A 24,553-nucleotide genomic window follows, 5' to 3' on the forward strand; every position below is an offset into this window, starting at 1 on the left:
TTCCAACATCTCTGTGCCCACTCTCTGCTGAGCAGCAACAGAGAGCAGGAATGTTTAGACTGGGCTAAAACAGCAGAAGAGCCTTGCAAAAAAGCTCCTCCTGATCATGTTTAGCACACAGTGAGCTTTAAACTGTGACACAAACATTGCTGTCACTCTTCACTTTCTCCTAAAAGACCATTTCAATCCAAGAACTCCGTTGCCAGCACTCTGCTGAGCAGCAGAGTGAGCAGGAATGTCTGCAATCTGTAAGGCAGTGGAAGAGACAGGCCTGAAGGCTGCTCTTGTGCTTCTTCAACACACTGAGCTTTACAACTGTGACACACACACTGTTGTCACTCCTCATTGTAGCTCCTAAAAGTGCATTTGAATCCAGCGTTTCTGGTCTCCACTCTCGTTTCAAGAGCAGCAGAGGAAGGTGAGCACGAGCGCTTGGAATCCGCTCCCAGTTCCGAAGGGCAGGGAGGGAAAGTCCTTGCAGATCATCTTCAGCGCACAGTGAGCTTTGCAACTCTGAAACACACATTGCTGTCACTCCTCACTTCATCTCCTAATAATCCGTTTGAATCCATGGTCTCTCCCGCCCTCTCTCGTTTGAACAGCAGCAGTGACAGGTGAACACGATCTCTTGGCCTCTGCTCCCACAGCCAAAGAGCCCGGAGTGAAAGCTCCGGCAGGGCATCTTCAGCACGCAGTCAGCTTTGCAACTGTGACACATATATTGCTCTCGCTCCGCACTTTCCTACCTCAAAGTCCAATTGAATCCAAAATCTCTGTGCCCTTTCTCTGCTGGGCAGAAGCAGAGTAGAGCAGGAACCTTTAGCCAATGCTAAAAGAGCTGAAGAGACAGTCCAGAAAGTTCCCACTGATCATCTTCAGCGCACAGCGAGCTTTGCAACACTGCAACACACATTGCTGTCACTCCTCCCTTTTTGCCTGAAAGACCAGCTGAATCCACCATCTCTGTGCCCGCTCTCTGCTGAGCAGCAACAGAGAGAGTAGAGCAGGAATTTTTAGACCTGCCTAAAACAGCAGAAGAGCCTTGAAAAAAATCTCCTGCTTGATCATGTTTTGCACACAGTGAGCTTTAAACTGTGACACAAACATTGCTGTCACTCCTCACTTTATCTCCTAAAAGTGCATTTGAATCCAAAGTTTCTGGTGCGCTCTCTCGTTTCGAGAGGAGTTGTGACAGGGGAGGAGCAGCGCTTGGACTCTAATCCCACAGACGAAGGGCCAGCAGGGAAACTCCTGCAGGGCATCTTCAGCACACAGTGAGCTTTGCAATTCTGCAACACACATTGCTGTAACTCCTCCTTTTCCTGCCTGGAAGACCAATTGATTCCAACATCTCTGTGCCCACTCTGCTGAGCAGCAACAGAGAGCAGGAATGTTTAGACTGGGCTAAAACAGCAGAAGAGCCTTGCAAAAAAGCTCCTCCTGATCATGTTTAGCACACAGTGAGCTTTAAACTGTGACACAAACATTGCTGTCACTCTTCACTTTCTCCTAAAAGACCATTTCAATCCAAGAACTCCGTTGCCAGCACTCTGCTGAGCAGCAGAGTGAGCAGGAATGTCTGCAATCTGTAAGGCAGTGGAAGAGACAGGCCTGAAGGCTGCTCTTGTGCTTCTTCAACACACTGAGCTTTACAACTGTGACACACACACTGTTGTCACTCCTCATTGTAGCTCCTAAAAGTGCATTTGAATCCAGCGTTTCTGGTCTCCACTCTCGTTTCAAGAGCAGCAGAGGAAGGTGAGCACGAGCGCTTGGAATCCGCTCCCAGTTCCGAAGGGCAGGGAGGGAAAGTCCTTGCAGATCATCTTCAGCGCACAGTGAGCTTTGCAACTCTGAAACACACATTGCTGTCACTCCTCACTTCATCTCCTAATAATCCGTTTGAATCCATGGTCTCTCCCGCCCTCTCTCGTTTGAACAGCAGCAGTGACAGGTGAACACGATCTCTTGGCCTCTGCTCCCACAGCCGAAGAGCCCGGAGTGAAAGCTCCGGCAGGGCATCTTCAGCACGCAGTCAGCTTTGCAACTGTGACACATATATTGCTCTCGCTCCGCACTTTCCTACCTCAAAGTCCAATTGAATCCAAAATCTCTGTGCCCTTTCTCTGCTGGGCAGAAGCAGAGTAGAGCAGGAACCTTTAGCCAATGCTAAAAGAGCAGAAGAGACAGTCCAGAAAGTTCCCACTGATCATCTTCAGCGCACAGCGAGCTTTGCAACACTGCAACACACATTGCTGTCACTCCTCCCTTTTTGCCTGAAAGACCAGCTGAATCCACCATCTCTGTGCCCGCTCTCTGCTGAGCAGCAACAGAGAGAGTAGAGCAGGAATTTTTAGACCTGCCTAAAACAGCAGAAGAGCCTTGAAAAAAATCTCCTGCTTGATCATGTTTTGCACACAGTGAGCTTTAAACTGTGACACAAACATTGCTGTCACTCCTCACTTTATCTCCTAAAAGTGCATTTGAATCCTAAGTTTCTGGTGCGCTCTCTCGTTTCGAGAGGAGTTGTGACAGGGGAGGAGCAGCGCTTGAACTCTAATCCCACAGACGAAGGGCCAGCAGGGAAACTCCTGCAGGGCATCTTCAGCACACAGTGAGCTTTGCAATTCTGCAACACACATTGCTGTAACTCCTCCTTTTCCTGCCTGGAAGACCAATTGATTCCAACATCTCTGTGCCCACTCTCTGCTGAGCAGCAACAGAGAGCAGGAATGTTTAGACTGGGCTAAAACAGCAGAAGAGCCTTGCAAAAAAGCTCCTCCTGATCATGTTTAGCACACAGTGAGCTTTAAACTGTGACACAAACATTGCTGTCACTCTTCACTTTCTCCTAAAAGACCATTTCAATCCAAGAACTCCGTTGCCAGCACTCTGCTGAGCAGCAGAGTGAGCAGGAATGTCTGCAATCTGTAAGGCAGTGGAAGAGACAGGCCTGAAGGCTGCTCTTGTGCTTCTTCAACACACTGAGCTTTACAACTGTGACACACACACTGTTGTCACTCCTCATTGTAGCTCCTAAAAGTGCATTTGAATCCAGCGTTTCTGGTCTCCACTCTCGTTTCAAGAGCAGCAGAGGAAGGTGAGCACGAGCGCTTGGAATCCGCTCCCAGTTCCGAAGGGCAGGGAGGGAAAGTCCTGGCAGATCATCTTCAGCGCACAGTGAGCTTTGCAACTCTGAAACACACATTGCTGTCACTCCTCACTTCATCTCCTAATAATCCGTTTGAATCCATGGTTTCTCCCGCCCTCTCTCGTTTGAACAGCAGCAGTGACAGGTGAACACGATCTCTTGGCCTCTGCTCCCACAGCCGAAGAGCCCGGAGTGAAAGCTCCGGCAGGGCATCTTCAGCACGCAGTCAGCTTTGCAACTGTGACACATATATTGCTCTCGCTCCGCACTTTCCTACCTCAAAGTCCAATTGAATCCAAAATCTCTGTGCCCTTTCTCTGCTGGGCAGAAGCAGAGAGAGTAGAGCAGGAACCTTTAGCCAATGCTAAAAGAGCTGAAGAGACAGTCCAGAAAGTTCCCACTGATCATCTTCAGCGCACAGCGAGCTTTGCAACACTGCAACACACATTGCTGTCACTCCTCCCTTTTTGCCTGAAAGACCAGCTGAATCCACCATCTCTGTGCCCGCTCTCTGCTGAGCAGCAACAGAGAGAGTAGAGCAGGAATTTTTAGACCTGCCTAAAACAGCAGAAGAGCCTTGAAAAAAATCTCCTGCTTGATCATGTTTTGCACACAGTGAGCTTTAAACTGTGACACAAACATTGCTGTCACTCCTCACTTTATCTCCTAAAAGTGCATTTGAATCCAAAGTTTCTGGTGCGCTCTCTCGTTTCGAGAGGAGTTGTGACAGGGGAGGAGCAGCGCTTGGACTCTAATCCCACAGACGAAGGGCCAGCAGGGAAACTCCTGCAGGGCATCTTCAGCACACAGTGAGCTTTGCAATTCTGCAACACACATTGCTGTAACTCCTCCTTTTCCTGCCTGGAAGACCAATTGATTCCAACATCTCTGTGCCCACTCTGCTGAGCAGCAACAGAGAGCAGGAATGTTTAGACTGGGCTAAAACAGCAGAAGAGCCTTGCAAAAAAGCTCCTCCTGATCATGTTTAGCACACAGTGAGCTTTAAACTGTGACACAAACATTGCTGTCACTCTTCACTTTCTCCTAAAAGACCATTTCAATCCAAGAACTCCGTTGCCAGCACTCTGCTGAGCAGCAGAGTGAGCAGGAATGTCTGCAATCTGTAAGGCAGTGGAAGAGACAGGCCTGAAGGCTGCTCTTGTGCTTCTTCAACACACTGAGCTTTACAACTGTGACACACACACTGTTGTCACTCCTCATTGTAGCTCCTAAAAGTGCATTTGAATCCAGCGTTTCTGGTCTCCACTCTCGTTTCAAGAGCAGCAGAGGAAGGTGAGCACGAGCGCTTGGAATCCGCTCCCAGTTCCGAAGGGCAGGGAGGGAAAGTCCTTGCAGATCATCTTCAGCGCACAGTGAGCTTTGCAACTCTGAAACACACATTGCTGTCACTCCTCACTTCATCTCCTAATAATCCGTTTGAATCCATGGTCTCTCCCGCCCTCTCTCGTTTGAACAGCAGCAGTGACAGGTGAACACGATCTCTTGGCCTCTGCTCCCACAGCCAAAGAGCCCGGAGTGAAAGCTCCGGCAGGGCATCTTCAGCACGCAGTCAGCTTTGCAACTGTGACACATATATTGCTCTCGCTCCGCACTTTCCTACCTCAAAGTCCAATTGAATCGAAAATCTCTGTGCCCTTTCTCTGCTGGGCAGAAGCAGAGTAGAGCAGGAACCTTTAGCCAATGCTAAAAGAGCTGAAGAGACAGTCCAGAAAGTTCCCACTGATCATCTTCAGCGCACAGCGAGCTTTGCAACACTGCAACACACATTGCTGTCACTCCTCCCTTTTTGCCTGAAAGACCAGCTGAATCCACCATCTCTGTGCCCGCTCTCTGCTGAGCAGCAACAGAGAGAGTAGAGCAGGAATTTTTAGACCTGCCTAAAACAGCAGAAGAGCCTTGAAGAAAATCTCCTGCTTGATCATGTTTTGCACACAGTGAGCTTTAAACTGTGACACAAACATTGCTGTCACTCCTCACTTTATCTCCTAAAAGTGCATTTGAATCCAAAGTTTCTGGTGCGCTCTCTCGTTTCGAGAGGAGTTGTGACAGGGGAGGAGCAGCGCTTGAACTCTAATCCCACAGACGAAGGGCCAGCAGGGAAACTCCTGCAGGGCATCTTCAGCACACAGTGAGCTTTGCAATTCTGCAACACACATTGCTGTAACTCCTCCTTTTCCTGCCTGGAAGACCAATTGATTCCAACATCTCTGTGCCCACTCTCTGCTGAGCAGCAACAGAGAGCAGGAATGTTTAGACTGGGCTAAAACAGCAGAAGAGCCTTGCAAAAAAGCTCCTCCTGATCATGTTTAGCACACAGTGAGCTTTAAACTGTGACACAAACATTGCTGTCACTCTTCACTTTCTCCTAAAAGACCATTTCAATCCAAGAACTCCGTTGCCAGCACTCTGCTGAGCAGCAGAGTGAGCAGGAATGTCTGCAATCTGTAAGGCAGTGGAAGAGACAGGCCTGAAGGCTGCTCTTGTGCTTCTTCAACACACTGAGCTTTACAACTGTGACACACACACTGTTGTCACTCCTCATTGTAGCTCCTAAAAGTGCATTTGAATCCAGCGTTTCTGGTCTCCACTCTCGTTTCAAGAGCAGCAGAGGAAGGTGAGCACGAGCGCTTGGAATCCGCTCCCAGTTCCGAAGGGCAGGGAGGGAAAGTCCTTGCAGATCATCTTCAGCGCACAGTGAGCTTTGCAACTCTGAAACACACATTGCTGTCACTCCTCACTTCATCTCCTAATAATCCGTTTGAATCCATGGTCTCTCCCGCCCTCTCTCGTTTGAACAGCAGCAGTGACAGGTGAACACGATCTCTTGGCCTCTGCTCCCACAGCCGAAGAGCCCGGAGTGAAAGCTCCGGCAGGGCATCTTCAGCACGCAGTCAGCTTTGCAACTGTGACACATATATTGCTCTCGCTCCGCACTTTCCTACCTCAAAGTCCAATTGAATCCAAAATCTCTGTGCCCTTTCTCTGCTGGGCAGAAGCAGAGTAGAGCAGGAACCTTTAGCCAATGCTAAAAGAGCAGAAGAGACAGTCCAGAAAGTTCCCACTGATCATCTTCAGCGCACAGCGAGCTTTGCAACTCTGCAACACACATTGCTGTCACTCCTCCCTTTTTGCCTGAAAGACCAGCTGAATCCACCATCTCTGTGCCCGCTCTCTGCTGAGCAGCAACAGAGAGAGTAGAGCAGGAATTTTTAGACCTGCCTAAAACAGCAGAAGAGCCTTGAAAAAAATCTCCTGCTTGATCATGTTTTGCACACAGTGAGCTTTAAACTGTGACACAAACATTGCTGTCACTCCTCACTTTATCTCCTAAAAGTGCATTTGAATCCTAAGTTTCTGGTGCGCTCTCTCGTTTCGAGAGGAGTTGTGACAGGGGAGGAGCAGCGCTTGGACTCTAATCCCACAGACGAAGGGCCAGCAGGGAAACTCCTGCAGGGCATCTTCAGCACACAGTGAGCTTTGCAATTCTGCAACACACATTGCTGTAACTCCTCCTTTTCCTGCCTGGAAGACCAATTGATTCCAACATCTCTGTGCCCACTCTGCTGAGCAGCAACAGAGAGCAGGAATGTTTAGACTGGGCTAAAACAGCAGAAGAGCCTTGCAAAAAAGCTCCTCCTGATCATGTTTAGCACACAGTGAGCTTTAAACTGTGACACAAACATTGCTGTCACTCTTCACTTTCTCCTAAAAGACCATTTCAATCCAAGAACTCCGTTGCCAGCACTCTGCTGAGCAGCAGAGTGAGCAGGAATGTCTGCAATCTGTAAGGCAGTGGAAGAGACAGGCCTGAAGGCTGCTCTTGTGCTTCTTCAACACACTGAGCTTTACAACTGTGACACACACACTGTTGTCACTCCTCATTGTAGCTCCTAAAAGTGCATTTGAATCCAGCGTTTCTGGTCTCCACTCTCGTTTCAAGAGCAGCAGAGGAAGGTGAGCACGAGCGCTTGGAATCCGCTCCCAGTTCCGAAGGGCAGGGAGGGAAAGTCCTTGCAGATCATCTTCAGCGCACAGTGAGCTTTGCTACTCTGAAACACACATTGCTGTCACTCCTCACTTCATCTCCTAATAATCCGTTTGAATCCATGGTTTCTCCCGCCCTCTCTCGTTTGAACAGCAGCAGTGACAGGTGAACACGATCTCTTGGCCTCTGCTCCCACAGCCAAAGAGCCCGGAGTGAAAGCTCCGGCAGGGCATCTTCAGCACGCAGTCAGCTTTGCAACTGTGACACATATATTGCTCTCGCTCCGCACTTTCCTACCTCAAAGTCCAATTGAATCCAAAATCTCTGTGCCCTTTCTCTGCTGGGCAGAAGCAGAGTAGAGCAGGAACCTGTAGCCAATGCTAAAAGAGCAGAAGAGACAGTCCAGAAAGTTCCCACTGATCATCTTCAGCGCACAGCGAGCTTTGCAGCACTGCAACACACATTGCTGTCACTCCTCCCTTTTTGCCTGAAAGACCAGCTGAATCCACCATCTCTGTGCCCGCTCTCTGCTGAGCAGCAACAGAGAGAGTAGAGCAGGAATTTTTAGACCTGCCTAAAACAGCAGAAGAGCCTTGAAAAAAATCTCCTGCTTGATCATGTTTTGCACACAGTGAGCTTTAAACTGTGACACAAACATTGCTGTCACTCCTCACTTTATCTCCTAAAAGTGCATTTGAATCCAAAGTTTCTGGTGCGCTCTCTCGTTTCGAGAGGAGTTGTGACAGGGGAGGAGCAGCGCTTGGACTCTAATCCCACAGACGAAGGGCCAGCAGGGAAACTCCTGCAGGGCATCTTCAGCACACAGTGAGCTTTGCAATTCTGCAACACACATTGCTGTAACTCCTCCTTTTCCTGCCTGGAAGACCAATTGATTCCAACATCTCTGTGCCCACTCTCTGCTGAGCAGCAACAGAGAGCAGGAATGTTTAGACTGGGCTAAAACAGCAGAAGAGCCTTGCAAAAAAGCTCCTCCTGATCATGTTTAGCACACAGTGAGCTTTAAACTGTGACACAAACATTGCTGTCACTCTTCACTTTCTCCTAAAAGACCATTTCAATCCAAGAACTCCGTTGCCAGCACTCTGCTGAGCAGCAGAGTGAGCAGGAATGTCTGCAATCTGTAAGGCAGTGGAAGAGACAGGCCTGAAGGCTGCTCTTGTGCTTCTTCAACACACTGAGCTTTACAACTGTGACACACACACTGTTGTCACTCCTCATTGTAGCTCCTAAAAGTGCATTTGAATCCAGCGTTTCTGGTCTCCACTCTCGTTTCAAGAGCAGCAGAGGAAGGTGAGCACGAGCGCTTGGAATCCGCTCCCAGTTCCGAAGGGCAGGGAGGGAAAGTCCTTGCAGATCATCTTCAGCGCACAGTGAGCTTTGCAACTCTGAAACACACATTGCTGTCACTCCTCACTTCATCTCCTAATAATCCGTTTGAATCCATGGTTTCTCCCGCCCTCTCTCGTTTGAACAGCAGCAGTGACAGGTGAACACGATCTCTTGGCCTCTGCTCCCACAGCCAAAGAGCCCGGAGTGAAAGCTCCGGCAGGGCATCTTCAGCACGCAGTCAGCTTTGCAACTGTGACACATATATTGCTCTCGCTCCGCACTTTCCTACCTCAAAGTCCAATTGAATCCAAAATCTCTGTGCCCTTTCTCTGCTGGGCAGAAGCAGAGTAGAGCAGGAACCTTTAGCCAATGCTAAAAGAGCTGAAGAGACAGTCCAGAAAGTTCCCACTGATCATCTTCAGCGCACAGCGAGCTTTGCAACACTGCAACACACATTGCTGTCACTCCTCCCTTTTTGCCTGAAAGACCAGCTGAATCCACCATCTCTGTGCCCGCTCTCTGCTGAGCAGCAACAGAGAGAGTAGAGCAGGAATTTTTAGACCTGCCTAAAACAGCAGAAGAGCCTTGAAGAAAATCTCCTGCTTGATCATGTTTTGCACACAGTGAGCTTTAAACTGTGACACAAACATTGCTGTCACTCCTCACTTTATCTCCTAAAAGTGCATTTGAATCCAAAGTTTCTGGTGCGCTCTCACGTTTGGAGAGGAGTTGTGACAGGGGAGGAGCAGCGCTTGGACTCTAATCCCACAGACGAAGGGCCAGCAGGGAAACTCCTGCAGGGCATCTTCAGCACACAGTGAGCTTTGCAATTCTGCAACACACATTGCTGTAACTCCTCCTTTTCCTGCCTGGAAGACCAATTGATTCCAACATCTCTGTGCCCACTCTCTGCTGAGCAGCAACAGAGAGCAGGAATGTTTAGACTGGGCTAAAACAGCAGAAGAGCCTTGCAAAAAAGCTCCTCCTGATCATGTTTAGCACACAGTGAGCTTTAAACTGTGACACAAACATTGCTGTCACTCTTCACTCTTTCTCCTAAAAGACCATTTCAATCCAAGAACTCCGTTGCCAGCACTCTGCTGAGCAGCAGAGTGAGCAGGAATGTCTGCAATCTGTAAGGCAGTGGAAGAGACAGGCCTGAAGGCTGCTCTTGTGCTTCTTCAACACACTGAGCTTTACAACTGTGACACACACACTGTTGTCACTCCTCATTGTAGCTCCTAAAAGTGCATTTGAATCCAGCGTTTCTGGTCTCCACTCTCGTTTCAAGAGCAGCAGAGGAAGGTGAGCACGAGCGCTTGGAATCCGCTCCCAGTTCCGAAGGGCAGGGAGGGAAAGTCCTTGCAGATCATCTTCAGCGCACAGTGAGCTTTGCAACTCTGAAACACACATTGCTGTCACTCCTCACTTCATCTCCTAATAATCCGTTTGAATCCATGGTTTCTCCCGCCCTCTCTCGTTTGAACAGCAGCAGTGACAGGTGAACACGATCTCTTGGCCTCTGCTCCCACAGCCGAAGAGCCCGGAGTGAAAGCTCCGGCAGGGCATCTTCAGCACGCAGTCAGCTTTGCAACTGTGACACATATATTGCTCTCGCTCCGCACTTTCCTACCTCAAAGTCCAATTGAATCCAAAATCTCTGTGCCCTTTCTCTGCTGGGCAGAAGCAGAGTAGAGCAGGAACCTTTAGCCAATGCTAAAAGAGCTGAAGAGACAGTCCAGAATGTTCCCACTGATCATCTTCAGCGCACAGCGAGCTTTGCAACACTGCAACACACATTGCTGTCACTCCTCCCTTTTTGCCTGAAAGACCAGCTGAATCCACCATCTCTGTGCCCGCTCTCTGCTGAGCAGCAACAGAGAGAGTAGAGCAGGAATTTTTAGACCTGCCTAAAACAGCAGAAGAGCCTTGAAAAAAATCTCCTGCTTGATCATGTTTTGCACACAGTGAGCTTTAAACTGTGACACAAACATTGCTGTCACTCCTCACTTTATCTCCTAAAAGTGCATTTGAATCCAAAGTTTCTGGTGCGCTCTCTCGTTTCGAGAGGAGTTGTGACAGGGGAGGAGCAGCGCTTGGACTCTAATCCCACAGACGAAGGGCCAGCAGGGAAACTCCTGCAGGGCATCTTCAGCACACAGTGAGCTTTGCAATTCTGCAACACACATTGCTGTAACTCCTCCTTTTCCTGCCTGGAAGACCAATTGATTCCAACATCTCTGTGCCCACTCTCTGCTGAGCAGCAACAGAGAGCAGGAATGTTTAGACTGGGCTAAAACAGCAGAAGAGCCTTGCAAAAAAGCTCCTCCTGATCATGTTTAGCACACAGTGAGCTTTAAACTGTGACACAAACATTGCTGTCACTCTTCACTTTCTCCTAAAAGACCATTTCAATCCAAGAACTCCGTTGCCAGCACTCTGCTGAGCAGCAGAGTGAGCAGGAATGTCTGCAATCTGTAAGGCAGTGGAAGAGACAGGCCTGAAGGCTGCTCTTGTGCTTCTTCAACACACTGAGCTTTACAACTGTGACACACACACTGTTGTCACTCCTCATTGTAGCTCCTAAAAGTGCATTTGAATCCAGCGTTTCTGGTCTCCACTCTCGTTTCAAGAGCAGCAGAGGAAGGTGAGCACGAGCGCTTGGAATCCGCTCCCAGTTCCGAAGGGCAGGGAGGGAAAGTCCTTGCAGATCATCTTCAGCGCACAGTGAGCTTTGCTACTCTGAAACACACATTGCTGTCACTCCTCACTTCATCTCCTAATAATCCGTTTGAATCCATGGTTTCTCCCGCCCTCTCTCGTTTGAACAGCAGCAGTGACAGGTGAACACGATCTCTTGGCCTCTGCTCCCACAGCCAAAGAGCCCGGAGTGAAAGCTCCGGCAGGGCATCTTCAGCACGCAGTCAGCTTTGCAACTGTGACACATATATTGCTCTCGCTCCGCACTTTCCTACCTCAAAGTCCAATTGAATCCAAAATCTCTGTGCCCTTTCTCTGCTGGGCAGAAGCAGAGTAGAGCAGGAACCTTTAGCCAATGCTAAAAGAGCAGAAGAGACAGTCCAGAAAGTTCCCACTGATCATCTTCAGCGCACAGCGAGCTTTGCAGCACTGCAACACACATTGCTGTCACTCCTCCCTTTTTGCCTGAAAGACCAGCTGAATCCACCATCTCTGTGCCCGCTCTCTGCTGAGCAGCAACAGAGAGAGTAGAGCAGGAATTTTTAGACCTGCCTAAAACAGCAGAAGAGCCTTGAAAAAAATCTCCTGCTTGATCATGTTTTGCACACAGTGAGCTTTAAACTGTGACACAAACATTGCTGTCACTCCTCACTTTATCTCCTAAAAGTGCATTTGAATCCAAAGTTTCTGGTGCGCTCTCTCGTTTCGAGAGGAGTTGTGACAGGGGAGGAGCAGCGCTTGGACTCTAATCCCACAGACGAAGGGCCAGCAGGGAAACTCCTGCAGGGCATCTTCAGCACACAGTGAGCTTTGCAATTCTGCAACACACATTGCTGTAACTCCTCCTTTTCCTGCCTGGAAGACCAATTGATTCCAACATCTCTGTGCCCACTCTCTGCTGAGCAGCAACAGAGAGCAGGAATGTTTAGACTGGGCTAAAACAGCAGAAGAGCCTTGCAAAAAAGCTCCTCCCGATCATGTTTAGCACACAGTGAGCTTTAAACTGTGACACAAACATTGCTGTCACTCTTCACTTTCTCCTAAAAGACCATTTCAATCCAAGAACTCCGTTGCCAGCACTCTGCTGAGCAGCAGAGTGAGCAGGAATGTCTGCAATCTGTAAGGCAGTGGAAGAGACAGGCCTGAAGGCTGCTCTTGTGCTTCTTCAACACACTGAGCTTTACAACTGTGACACACACACTGTTGTCACTCCTCATTGTAGCTCCTAAAAGTGCATTTGAATCCAGCGTTTCTGGTCTCCACTCTCGTTTCAAGAGCAGCAGAGGAAGGTGAGCACGAGCGCTTGGAATCCGCTCCCAGTTCCGAAGGGCAGGGAGGGAAAGTCCTTGCAGATCATCTTCAGCGCACAGTGAGCTTTGCAACTCTGAAACACACATTGCTGTCACTCCTCACTTCATCTCCTAATAATCCGTTTGAATCCATGGTTTCTCCCGCCCTCTCTCGTTTGAACAGCAGCAGTGACAGGTGAACACGATCTCTTGGCCTCTGCTCCCACAGCCGAAGAGCCCGGAGTGAAAGCTCCGGCAGGGCATCTTCAGCACGCAGTCAGCTTTGCAACTGTGACACATATATTGCTCTCGCTCCGCACTTTCCTACCTCAAAGTCCAATTGAATCCAAAATCTCTGTGCCCTTTCTCTGCTGGGCAGAAGGAGAGTAGAGCAGGAACCTTTAGCCAATGCTAAAAGAGCTGAAGAGACAGTCCAGAAAGTTCCCACTGATCATCTTCAGCGCACAGCGAGCTTTGCAACACTGCAACACACATTGCTGTCACTCCTCCCTTTTTGCCTGAAAGACCAGCTGAATCCACCATCTCTGTGCCCGCTCTCTGCTGAGCAGCAACAGAGAGAGTAGAGCAGGAATTTTTAGACCTGCCTAAAACAGCAGAAGAGCCTTGAAAAAAATCTCCTGCTTGATCATGTTTTGCACACAGTGAGCTTTAAACTGTGACACAAACATTGCTGTCACTCCTCACTTTATCTCCTAAAAGTGCATTTGAATCCAAAGTTTCTGGTGCGCTCTCTCGTTTCGAGAGGAGTTGTGACAGGGGAGGAGCAGCGCTTGGACTCTAATCCCACAGACGAAGGGCCAGCAGGGAAACTCCTGCAGGGCATCTTCAGCACACAGTGAGCTTTGCAATTCTGCAACACACATTGCTGTAACTCCTCCTTTTCCTGCCTGGAAGACCAATTGATTCCAACATCTCTGTGCCCACTCTCTGCTGAGCAGCAACAGAGAGAGTAGAGCAGGAATGTTTAGACTGGGCTAAAACAGCAGAAGAGCCTTGCAAAAAAGCTCCTCCTGATCATGTTTAGCACACAGTGAGCTTTAAACTGTGACACAAACATTGCTGTCACTCTTCACTTTCTCCTAAAAGACCATTTCAATCCAAGAACTCCGTTGCCAGCACTCTGCTGAGCAGCAGAGTGAGCAGGAATGTCTGCAATCTGTAAGGCAGTGGAAGAGACAGGCCTGAAGGCTGCTCTTGTGCTTCTTCAACACACTGAGCTTTACAACTGTGACACACACACTGTTGTCACTCCTCATTGTAGCTCCTAAAAGTGCATTTGAATCCAGCGTTTCTGGTCTCCACTCTCGTTTCAAGAGCAGCAGAGGAAGGTGAGCACGAGCGCTTGGAATCCGCTCCCAGTTCCGAAGGGCAGGGAGGGAAAGTCCTTGCAGATCATCTTCAGCGCACAGTGAGCTTTGCAACTCTGAAACACACATTGCTGTCACTCCTCACTTCATCTCCTAATAATCCGTTTGAATCCATGGTTTCTCCCGCCCTCTCTCGTTTGAACAGCAGCAGTGACAGGTGAACACGATTTCTTGGCCTCTGCTCCCACAGCCAAAGAGCCCGGAGTGAAAGCTCCGGCAGGGCATCTTCAGCACGCAGTCAGCTTTGCAACTGTGACACATATATTGCTCTCGCTCCGCACTTTCCTACCTCAAAGTCCAATTGAATCCAAAATCTCTGTGCCCTTTCTCTGCTGGGCAGAAGCAGAGTAGAGCAGGAACCTTTAGCCAATGCTAAAAGAGCTGAAGAGACAGTCCAGAAAGTTCCCACTGATCATCTTCAGCGCACAGCGAGCTTTGCAACACTGCAACACACATTGCTGTCACTCCTCCCTTTTTGCCTGAAAGACCAGCTGAATCCACCATCTCTGTGCCCGCTCTCTGCTGAGCAGCAACAGAGAGAGTAGAGCAGGAATTTTTAGACCTGCCTAAAACAGCAGAAGAGCCTTGAAGAAAATCTCCTGCTTGATCATGTTTTGCACACAGTGAGCTTTAAACTGTGACACAAACATTGCTGTCACTCCTCACTTTATCTCCTAAAAGTGCATTTGAATCCAAAGTTTCTGGTGCGCTCTCTCGTTTCGAGAGGAGTTGTGACAGGGGAGGAGCAGCGCTTGAACTCTAATCCCACAGACGAAGGGCCAGCAGGGAAACTCCTGCAGGGCATCTTCAGCACACAGTGAGCTTTGCAATTCTGCAACACACATTGCTGTAACTCCTCCTTTTCCTGCCTGGAAGACCAATTGATTCCAACATCTCTGTGCCCACTCTCTGCTGAGCAGCAACAGAGAGCAGGAATGTTTAGACTGGGCTAAAACAGCAGAAGAGCCTTGCAAAAAAGCTCCTCCTGATCATGTTTAGCACACAGTGAGCTTTAAACTGTGACACAAACATTGCTGTCACTCTTCACTCTTTCTCCTAAAAGACCATTTCAATCCAAGAACTCCGTTGCCAGCACTCTGCTGAGCAGCAGAGTGAGCAGGAATGTCTGCAATCTGTAAGGCAGTGGAAGAGACAGGCCTGAAGGCTGCTCTTGTGCTTCTTCAACACACTGAGCTTTACAACTGTGACACACACACTGTTGTCACTCCTCATTGTAGCTCCTAAAAGTGCATTTGAATCCAGCGTTTCTGGTCTCCACTCTCGTTTCAAGAGCAGCAGAGGAAGGTGAGCACGAGCGCTTGGAATCCGCTCCCAGTTCCGAAGGGCAGGGAGGGAAAGTCCTTGCAGATCATCTTCAGCGCACAGTGAGCTTTGCAACTCTGAAACACACATTGCTGTCACTCCTCACTTCATCTCCTAATAATCCGTTTGAATCCATGGTTTCTCCCGCCCTCTCTCGTTTGAACAGCAGCAGTGACAGGTGAACACGATCTCTTGGCCTCTGCTCCCACAGCCGAAGAGCCCGGAGTGAAAGCTCCGGCAGGGCATCTTCAGCACGCAGTCAGCTTTGCAACTGTGACACATATATTGCTCTCGCTCCGCACTTTCCTACCTCAAAGTCCAATTGAATCCAAAATCTCTGTGCCCTTTCTCTGCTGGGCAGAAGCAGAGTAGAGCAGGAACCTTTAGCCAATGCTAAAAGAGCTGAAGAGACAGTCCAGAATGTTCCCACTGATCATCTTCAGCGCACAGCGAGCTTTGCAACACTGCAACACACATTGCTGTCACTCCTCCCTTTTTGCCTGAAAGACCAGCTGAATCCACCATCTCTGTGCCCGCTCTCTGCTGAGCAGCAACAGAGAGAGTAGAGCAGGAATTTTTAGACCTGCCTAAAACAGCAGAAGAGCCTTGAAAAAAATCTCCTGCTTGATCATGTTTTGCACACAGTGAGCTTTAAACTGTGACACAAACATTGCTGTCACTCCTCACTTTATCTCCTAAAAGTGCATTTGAATCCAAAGTTTCTGGTGCGCTCTCTCGTTTCGAGAGGAGTTGTGACAGGGGAGGAGCAGCGCTTGGACTCTAATCCCACAGACGAAGGGCCAGCAGGGAAACTCTTGCAGGGCATCTTCAGCACACAGTGAGCTTTGCAATTCTGCAACACACATTGCTGTAACTCCTCCTTTTCCTGCCTGGAAGACCAATTGATTCCAACATCTCTGTGCCCACTCTCTGCTGAGCAGCAACAGAGAGCAGGAATGTTTAGACTGGGCTAAAACAGCAGAAGAGCCTTGCAAAAAAGCTCCTCCTGATCATGTTTAGCACACAGTGAGCTTTAAACTGTGACACAAACATTGCTGTCACTCTTCACTTTCTCCTAAAAGACCATTTCAATCCAAGAACTCCGTTGCCAGCACTCTGCTGAGCAGCAGAGTGAGCAGGAATGTCTGCAATCTGTAAGGCAGTGGAAGAGACAGGCCTGAAGGCTGCTCTTGTGCTTCTTCAACACACTGAGCTTTACAACTGTGACACACACACTGTTGTCACTCCTCATTGTAGCTCCTAAAAGTGCATTTGAATCCAGCGTTTCTGGTCTCCACTCTCGTTTCAAGAGCAGCAGAGGAAGGTGAGCACGAGCGCTTGGAATCCGCTCCCAGTTCCGAAGGGCAGGGAGGGAAAGTCCTTGCAGATCATCTTCAGCGCACAGTGAGCTTTGCAACTCTGAAACACACATTGCTGTCACTCCTCACTTCATCTCCTAATAATCCGTTTGAATCCATGGTTTCTCCCGCCCTCTCTCGTTTGAACAGCAGCAGTGACAGGTGAACACGATCTCTTGGCCTCTGCTCCCACAGCCAAAGAGCCCGGAGTGAAAGCTCCGGCAGGGCATCTTCAGCACGCAGTCAGCTTTGCAACTGTGACACATATATTGCTCTCGCTCCGCACTTTCCTACCTCAAAGTCCAATTGAATCCAAAATCTCTGTGCCCTTTCTCTGCTGGGCAGAAGCAGAGTAGAGCAGGAACCTTTAGCCAATGCTAAAAGAGCTGAAGAGACAGTCCAGAAAGTTCCCACTGATCATCTTCAGCGCACAGCGAGCTTTGCAACACTGCAACACACATTGCTGTCACTCCTCCCTTTTTGCCTGAAAGACCAGCTGAATCCACCATCTCTGTGCCCGCTCTCTGCTGAGCAGCAACAGAGAGAGTAGAGCAGGAATTTTTAGACCTGCCTAAAACAGCAGAAGTGCCTTGAAGAAAATCTCCTGCTTGATCATGTTTTGCACACAGTGAGCTTTAAACTGTGACACAAACATTGCTGTCACTCCTCACTTTATCTCCTAAAAGTGCATTTGAATCCTAAGTTTCTGGTGCGCTCTCTCGTTTCGAGAGGAGTTGTGACAGGGGAGGAGCAGCGCTTGGACTCTAATCCCACAGACGAAGGGCCAGCAGGGAAACTCCTGCAGGGCATCTTCAGCACACAGTGAGCTTTGCAATTCTGCAACACACATTGCTGTAACTCCTCCTTTTCCTGCCTGGAAGACCAATTGATTCCAACATCTCTGTGCCCACTCTCTGCTGAGCAGCAACAGAGAGCAGGAATGTTTAGACTGGGCTAAAACAGCAGAAGAGCCTTGCAAAAAAGCTCCTCCTGATCATGTTTAGCACACAGTGAGCTTTAAACTGTGACACAAACATTGCTGTCACTCTTCACTCTTTCTCCTAAAAGACCATTTCACAGAATCACAGAATCACAGAATCCCAAGGGTTGGAAGGGACCTAAAAAGATCATCTAGTCCAACCCCCCTGCAAGAGCAGGGTAACCTACAGTACATCACACAGGAACTTGTCCAGGCGGGCCTTGAATATCTCCAGTGTAGGAGACTCCACAACCCCCCTGGGCAGCCTGTTCCAGTGCTCTGTCACTCTTACAGTAAAGAAGTTCTTCCTGATGTTAACGTGGAACTTCCTATGCTCCAGTTTACACCCATTGCCCCTTGTCCTATCACTGGATATCACTGAAAAAAGCCTAGTTCCATCATCCTGACACCTACCCTTCACATATTTGTAAACATTGATGAGGTCACCCCTCAGTCTCCTCTTTTGCAAGCTAAAGAGACCCAGCTCCCTCAGCCTCTCCTCATAAGGGAGATGTTCCACTCCCTTAATCATCTTTGTGGCTCTGCGCTGGACTCCTTCAAGCAATTCCCTGTCCTTCTTGAACAGAGGGGCCCAGAACTGGACGCAATATTCCAGATGCGGCTCCGTTGCCAGCACTCTGCTGAGCAGCAGAGTGAGCAGGAATGTCTGCAATCTGTAAGGCAGTGGAAGAGACAGGCCTGAAGGCTGCTCTTGTGCTTCTTCAACACACTGAGCTTTACAACTGTGACACACACACTGTTGTCACTCCTCATTGTAGCTCCTAAAAGTGCATTTGAATCCAGCGTTTCTGGTCTCCACTCTCGTTTCAAGAGCAGCAGAGGAAGGTGAGCACGAGCGCTTGGAATCCGCTCCCAGTTCCGAAGGGCAGGGAGGGAAAGTCCTTGCAGATCATCTTCAGCGCACAGTGAGCTTTGCAACTCTGAAACACACATTGCTGTCACTCCTCACTTCATCTCCTAATAATCCGTTTGAATCCATGGTTTCTCCCGCCCTCTCTCGTTTGAACAGCAGCAGTGACAGGTGAACACGATCTCTTGGCCTCTGCTCCCACAGCCAAAGAGCCCGGAGTGAAAGCTCCGGCAGGGCATCTTCAGCACGCAGTCAGCTTTGCAACTGTGACACATATATTGCTCTCGCTCCGCACTTTCCTACCTCAAAGTCCAATTGAATCCAAAATCTCTGTGCCCTTTCTCTGCTGGGCAGAAGCAGAGTAGAGCAGGAACCTTTAGCCAATGCTAAAAGAGCAGAAGAGACAGTCCAGAAAGTTCCCACTGATCATCTTCAGCGCACAGCGAGCTTTGCAGCACTGCAACACACATTGCTGTCACTCCTCCCTTTTTGCCTGAAAGACCAGCTGAATCCACCATCTCTGTGCCCGCTCTCTGCTGAGCAGCAACAGAGAGAGTAGAGCAGGAATTTTTAGACCTGCCTAAAACAGCAGACGAGCCTTGAAAAAAATCTCCTGCTTGATCATGTTTTGCACACAGTGAGCTTTAAACTGTGACACAAACATTGCTGTCACTCCTCACTTTATCTCCTAAAAGTGCATTTGAATCCAAAGTTTCTGGTGCGCTCTCTCGTTTCGAGAGGAGTTGTGACAGGGGAGGAGCAGCGCTTGGACTCTAATCCCACAGACGAAGGGCCAGCAGGGAAACTCCTGCAGGGCATCTTCAGCACACAGTGAGCTTTGCAATTCTGCAACACACATTGCTGTAACTCCTCCTTTTCCTGCCTGGAAGACCAATTGATTCCAACATCTCTGTGCCCACTCTCTGCTGAGCAGCAACAGAGAGCAGGAATGTTTAGACTGGGCTAAAACAGCAGAAGAGCCTTGCAAAAAAGCTCCTCCTGATCATGTTTAGCACACAGTGAGCTTTAAACTGTGACACAAACATTGCTGTCACTCTTCACTCTTTCTCCTAAAAGACCATTTCACAGAATCACAGAATCACAGAATCCCAAGGGTTGGAAGGGACCTAAAAAGATCATCTAGTCCAACCCCCCTGCAAGAGCAGGGTAACCTACAGTACATCACACAGGAACTTGTCCAGGCGGGCCTTGAATATCTCCAGTGTAGGAGACTCCACAACCCCCCTGGGCAGCCTGTTCCAGTGCTCTGTCACTCTTACAGTAAAGAAGTTCTTCCTGATGTTAACGTGGAACTTCCTATGCTCCAGTTTACACCCATTGCCCCTTGTCCTATCACTGGATATCACTGAAAAAAAGCCTAGTTCCATCATCCTGACACCTACCCTTCACATATTTGTAAACATTGATGAGGTCACCCCTCAGTCTCCTCTTTTGCAAGCTAAAGAGACCCAGCTCCCTCAGCCTCTCCTCATAAGGGAGATGTTCCACTCCCTTAATAATCTTTGTGGCTCTGCGCTGGACTCCTTCAAGCAATTCCCTGTCCTTCTTGAACAGAGGGGCCCAGAACTGGACGCAATATTCCAGATGCGGCTCCGTTGCCAGCACTCTGCTGAGCAGCAGAGTGAGCAGGAATGTCTGCAATCTGTAAGGCAGTGGAAGAGACAGGCCTGAAGGCTGCTCTTGTGCTTCTTCAACACACTGAGCTTTACAACTGTGACACACACACTGTTGTCACTCCTCATTGTAGCTCCTAAAAGTGCATTTGAATCCAGCGTTTCTGGTCTCCACTCTCGTTTCAAGAGCAGCAGAGGAAGGTGAGCACGAGCGCTTGGAATCCGCTCCCAGTTCCGAAGGGCAGGGAGGGAAAGTCCTTGCAGATCATCTTCAGCGCACAGTGAGCTTTGCAACTCTGAAACACACATTGCTGTCACTCCTCACTTCATCTCCTAATAATCCGTTTGAATCCATGGTTTCTCCCGCCCTCTCTCGTTTGAACAGCAGCAGTGACAGGTGAACACGATCTCTTGGCCTCTGCTCCCACAGCCGAAGAGCCCGGAGTGAAAGCTCCGGCAGGGCATCTTCAGCACGCAGTCAGCTTTGCAACTGTGACACATATATTGCTCTCGCTCCGCACTTTCCTACCTCAAAGTCCAATTGAATCCAAAATCTCTGTGCCCTTTCTCTGCTGGGCAGAAGCAGAGTAGAGCAGGAACCTTTAGCCAATGCTAAAAGAGCTGAAGAGACAGTCCAGAAAGTTCCCACTGATCATCTTCAGCGCACAGCGAGCTTTGCAACACTGCAACACACATTGCTGTCACTCCTCCCTTTTTGCCTGAAAGACCAGCTGAATCCACCATCTCTGAGCCCGCTCTCTGCTGAGCAGCAACAGAGAGAGTAGAGCAGGAATTTTTAGACCTGCCTAAAACAGCAGAAGAGCCTTGAAAAAAATCTCCTGCTTGATCATGTTTTGCACACAGTGAGCTTTAAACTGTGACACAAACATTGCTGTCACTCCTCACTTTATCTCCTAAAAGTGCATTTGAATCCAAAGTTTCTGGTGCGCTCTCTCGTTTCGAGAGGAGTTGTGACAGGGGAGGAGCAGCGCTTGGACTCTAATCCCACAGACGAAGGGCCAGCAGGGAAACTCCTGCAGGGCATCTTCAGCACACAGTGAGCTTTGCAATTCTGCAACACACATTGCTGTAACTCCTCCTTTTCCTGCCTGGAAGACCAATTGATTCCAACATCTCTGTGCCCACTCTCTGCTGAGCAGCAACAGAGAGCAGGAATGTTTAGACTGGGCTAAAACAGCAGAAGAGCCTTGCAAAAAAGCTCCTCCTGATCATGTTTAGCACACAGTGAGCTTTAAACTGTGACACAAACATTGCTGTCACTCTTCACTCTTTCTCCTAAAAGACCATTTCACAGAATCACAGAATCACAGAATCCCAAGGGTTGGAAGGGACCTAAAAAGATCATCTAGTCCAACCCCCCTGCAAGAGCAGGGTAACCTACAGTACATCACACAGGAACTTGTCCAGGCGGGCCTTGAATATCTCCAGTGTAGGAGACTCCACAACCCCCCTGGGCAGCCTGTTCCAGTGCTCTGTCACTCTTACAGTAAAGAAGTTCTTCCTGATGTTAACGTGGAACTTCCTATGCTCCAGTTTACACCCATTGCCCCTTGTCCTATCACTGGATATCACTGAAAAAAAGCCTAGTTCCATCATCCTGACACCTACCCTTCACATATTTGTAAACATTGATGAGGTCACCCCTCAGTCTCCTCTTTTGCAAGCTAAAGAGACCCAGCTCCCTCAGCCTCTCCTCATAAGGGAGATGTTCCACTCCCTTAATAATCTTTGTGGCTCTGCGCTGGACTCCTTCAAGCAATTCCCTGTCCTTCTTGAACAGAGGGGCCCAGAACTGGACGCAATATTCCAGATGCGGCTCCGTTGCCAGCACTCTGCTGAGCAGCAGAGTGAGCAGGAATGTCTGCAATCTGTAAGGCAGTGGAAGAGACAGGCCTGAAGGCTGCTCTTGTGCTTCTTCAACACACTGAGCTTTACAACTGTGACACACACACTGTTGTCACTCCTCATTGTAGCTCCTAAAAGTGCATTTGAATCCAGCGTTTCTGGTCTCCACTCTCGTTTCAAGAGCAGCAGAGGAAGGTGAGCACGAGCGCTTGGAATCCGCTCCCAGTTCCGAAGGGCAGGGAGGGAAAGTCCTTGCAGATCATCTTCAGCGCACAGTGAGCTTTGCAACTCTGAAACACACATTGCTGTCACTCCTCACTTCATCTCCTAATAATCCGTTTGAATCCATGGTTTCTCCCGCCCTCTCTCGTTTGAACAGCAGCAGTGACAGGTGAACACGATCTCTTGGCCTCTGCTCCCACAGCCGAAGAGCCCGGAGTGAAAGCTCCGGCAGGGCATCTTCAGCACGCAGTCAGCTTTGCAACTGTGACACATATATTGCTCTCGCTCCGCACTTTCCTACCTCAAAGTCCAATTGAATCCAAAATCTCTGTGCCCTTTCTCTGCTGGGCAGAAGCAGAGTAGAGCAGGAACCTTTAGCCAATGCTAAAAGAGCTGAAGAGACAGTCCAGAAAGTTCCCACTGATCATCTTCAGCGCACAGCGAGCTTTGCAACACTGCAACACACATTGCTGTCACTCCTCCCTTTTTGCCTGAAAGACCAGCTGAATCCACCATCTCTGAGCCCGCTCTCTGCTGAGCAGCAACAGAGAGAGTAGAGCAGGAATTTTTAGACCTGCCTAAAACAGCAGAAGAGCCTTGAAAAAAATCTCCTGCTTGATCATGTTTTGCACACAGTGAGCTTTAAACTGTGACACAAACATTGCTGTCACTCCTCACTTTATCTCCTAAAAGTGCATTTGAATCCAAAGTTTCTGGTGCGCTCTCTCGTTTCGAGAGGAGTTGTGACAGGGGAGGAGCAGCGCTTGGACTCTAATCCCACAGACGAAGGGCCAGCAGGGAAACTCCTGCAGGGCATCTTCAGCACACAGTGAGCTTTGCAATTCTGCAACACACATTGCTGTAACTCCTCCTTTTCCTGCCTGGAAGACCAATTGATTCCAACATCTCTGTGCCCACTCTCTGCTGAGCAGCAACAGAGAGAGTAGAGCAGGAATGTTTAGACTGGGCTAAAACAGCAGAAGAGCCTTGCAAAAAAGCTCCTCCTGATCATGTTTAGCACACAGTGAGCTTTAAACTGTGACACAAACATTGCTGTCACTCTTCACTTTCTCCTAAAAGACCATTTCAATCCAAGAACTCCGTTGCCAGCACTCTGCTGAGCAGCAGAGTGAGCAGGAATGTCTGCAATCTGTAAGGCAGTGGAAGAGACAGGCCTGAAGGCTGCTCTTGTGCTTCTTCAACACACTGAGCTTTACAACTGTGACACACACACTGTTGTCACTCCTCATTGTAGCTCCTAAAAGTGCATTTGAATCCAGCGTTTCTGGTCTCCACTCTCGTTTCAAGAGCAGCAGAGGAAGGTGAGCACGAGCGCTTGGAATCCGCTCCCAGTTCCGAAGGGCAGGGAGGGAAAGTCCTTGCAGATCATCTTCAGCGCACAGTGAGCTTTGCAACTCTGAAACACACATTGCTGTCACTCCTCACTTCATCTCCTAATAATCCGTTTGAATCCATGGTCTCTCCCGCCCTCTCTCGTTTGAACAGCAGCAGTGACAGGTGAACACGATCTCTTGGCCTCTGCTCCCACAGCCAAAGAGCCCGGAGTGAAAGCTCCGGCAGGGCATCTTCAGCACGCAGTCAGCTTTGCAACTGTGACACATATATTGCTCTCGCTCCGCACTTTCCTACCTCAAAGTCCAATTGAATCCAAAATCTCTGTGCCCTTTCTCTGCTGGGCAGAAGCAGAGTAGAGCAGGAACCTTTAGCCAATGCTAAAAGAGCTGAAGAGACAGTCCAGAAAGTTCCCACTGATCATCTTCAGCGCACAGCGAGCTTTGCAACACTGCAACACACATTGCTGTCACTCCTCCCTTTTTGCCTGAAAGACCAGCTGAATCCACCATCTCTGTGCCCGCTCTCTGCTGAGCAGCAACAGAGAGAGTAGAGCAGGAATTTTTAGACCTGCCTAAAACAGCAGAAGAGCCTTGAAAAAAATCTCCTGCTTGATCATGTTTTGCACACAGTGAGCTTTAAACTGTGACACAAACATTGCTGTCACTCCTCACTTTATCTCCTAAAAGTGCATTTGAATCCAAAGTTTCTGGTGCGCTCTCTCGTTTCGAGAGGAGTTGTGACAGGGGAGGAGCAGCGCTTGGACTCTAATCCCACAGACGAAGGGCCAGCAGGGAAACTCCTGCAGGGCATCTTCAGCACACAGTGAGCTTTGCAATTCTGCAACACACATTGCTGTAACTCCTCCTTTTCCTGCCTGGAAGACCAATTGATTCCAACATCTCTGTGCCCACTCTCTGCTGAGCAGCAACAGAGAGAAGGAATGTTTAGATTGGGCTAAAACAGCAGAAGAGCCTTGCAAAAAAGCTCCTCCTGATCATGTTTAGCACACAGTGAGCTTTAAACTGTGACACAAACATTGCTGTCACTCTTCACTCTTTCT

This window comes from Lathamus discolor, chromosome W (genome assembly GCF_037157495.1).
Source record: "Lathamus discolor isolate bLatDis1 chromosome W, bLatDis1.hap1, whole genome shotgun sequence".
Lineage (NCBI taxonomy): Eukaryota > Metazoa > Chordata > Aves > Psittaciformes > Psittacidae > Lathamus > Lathamus discolor.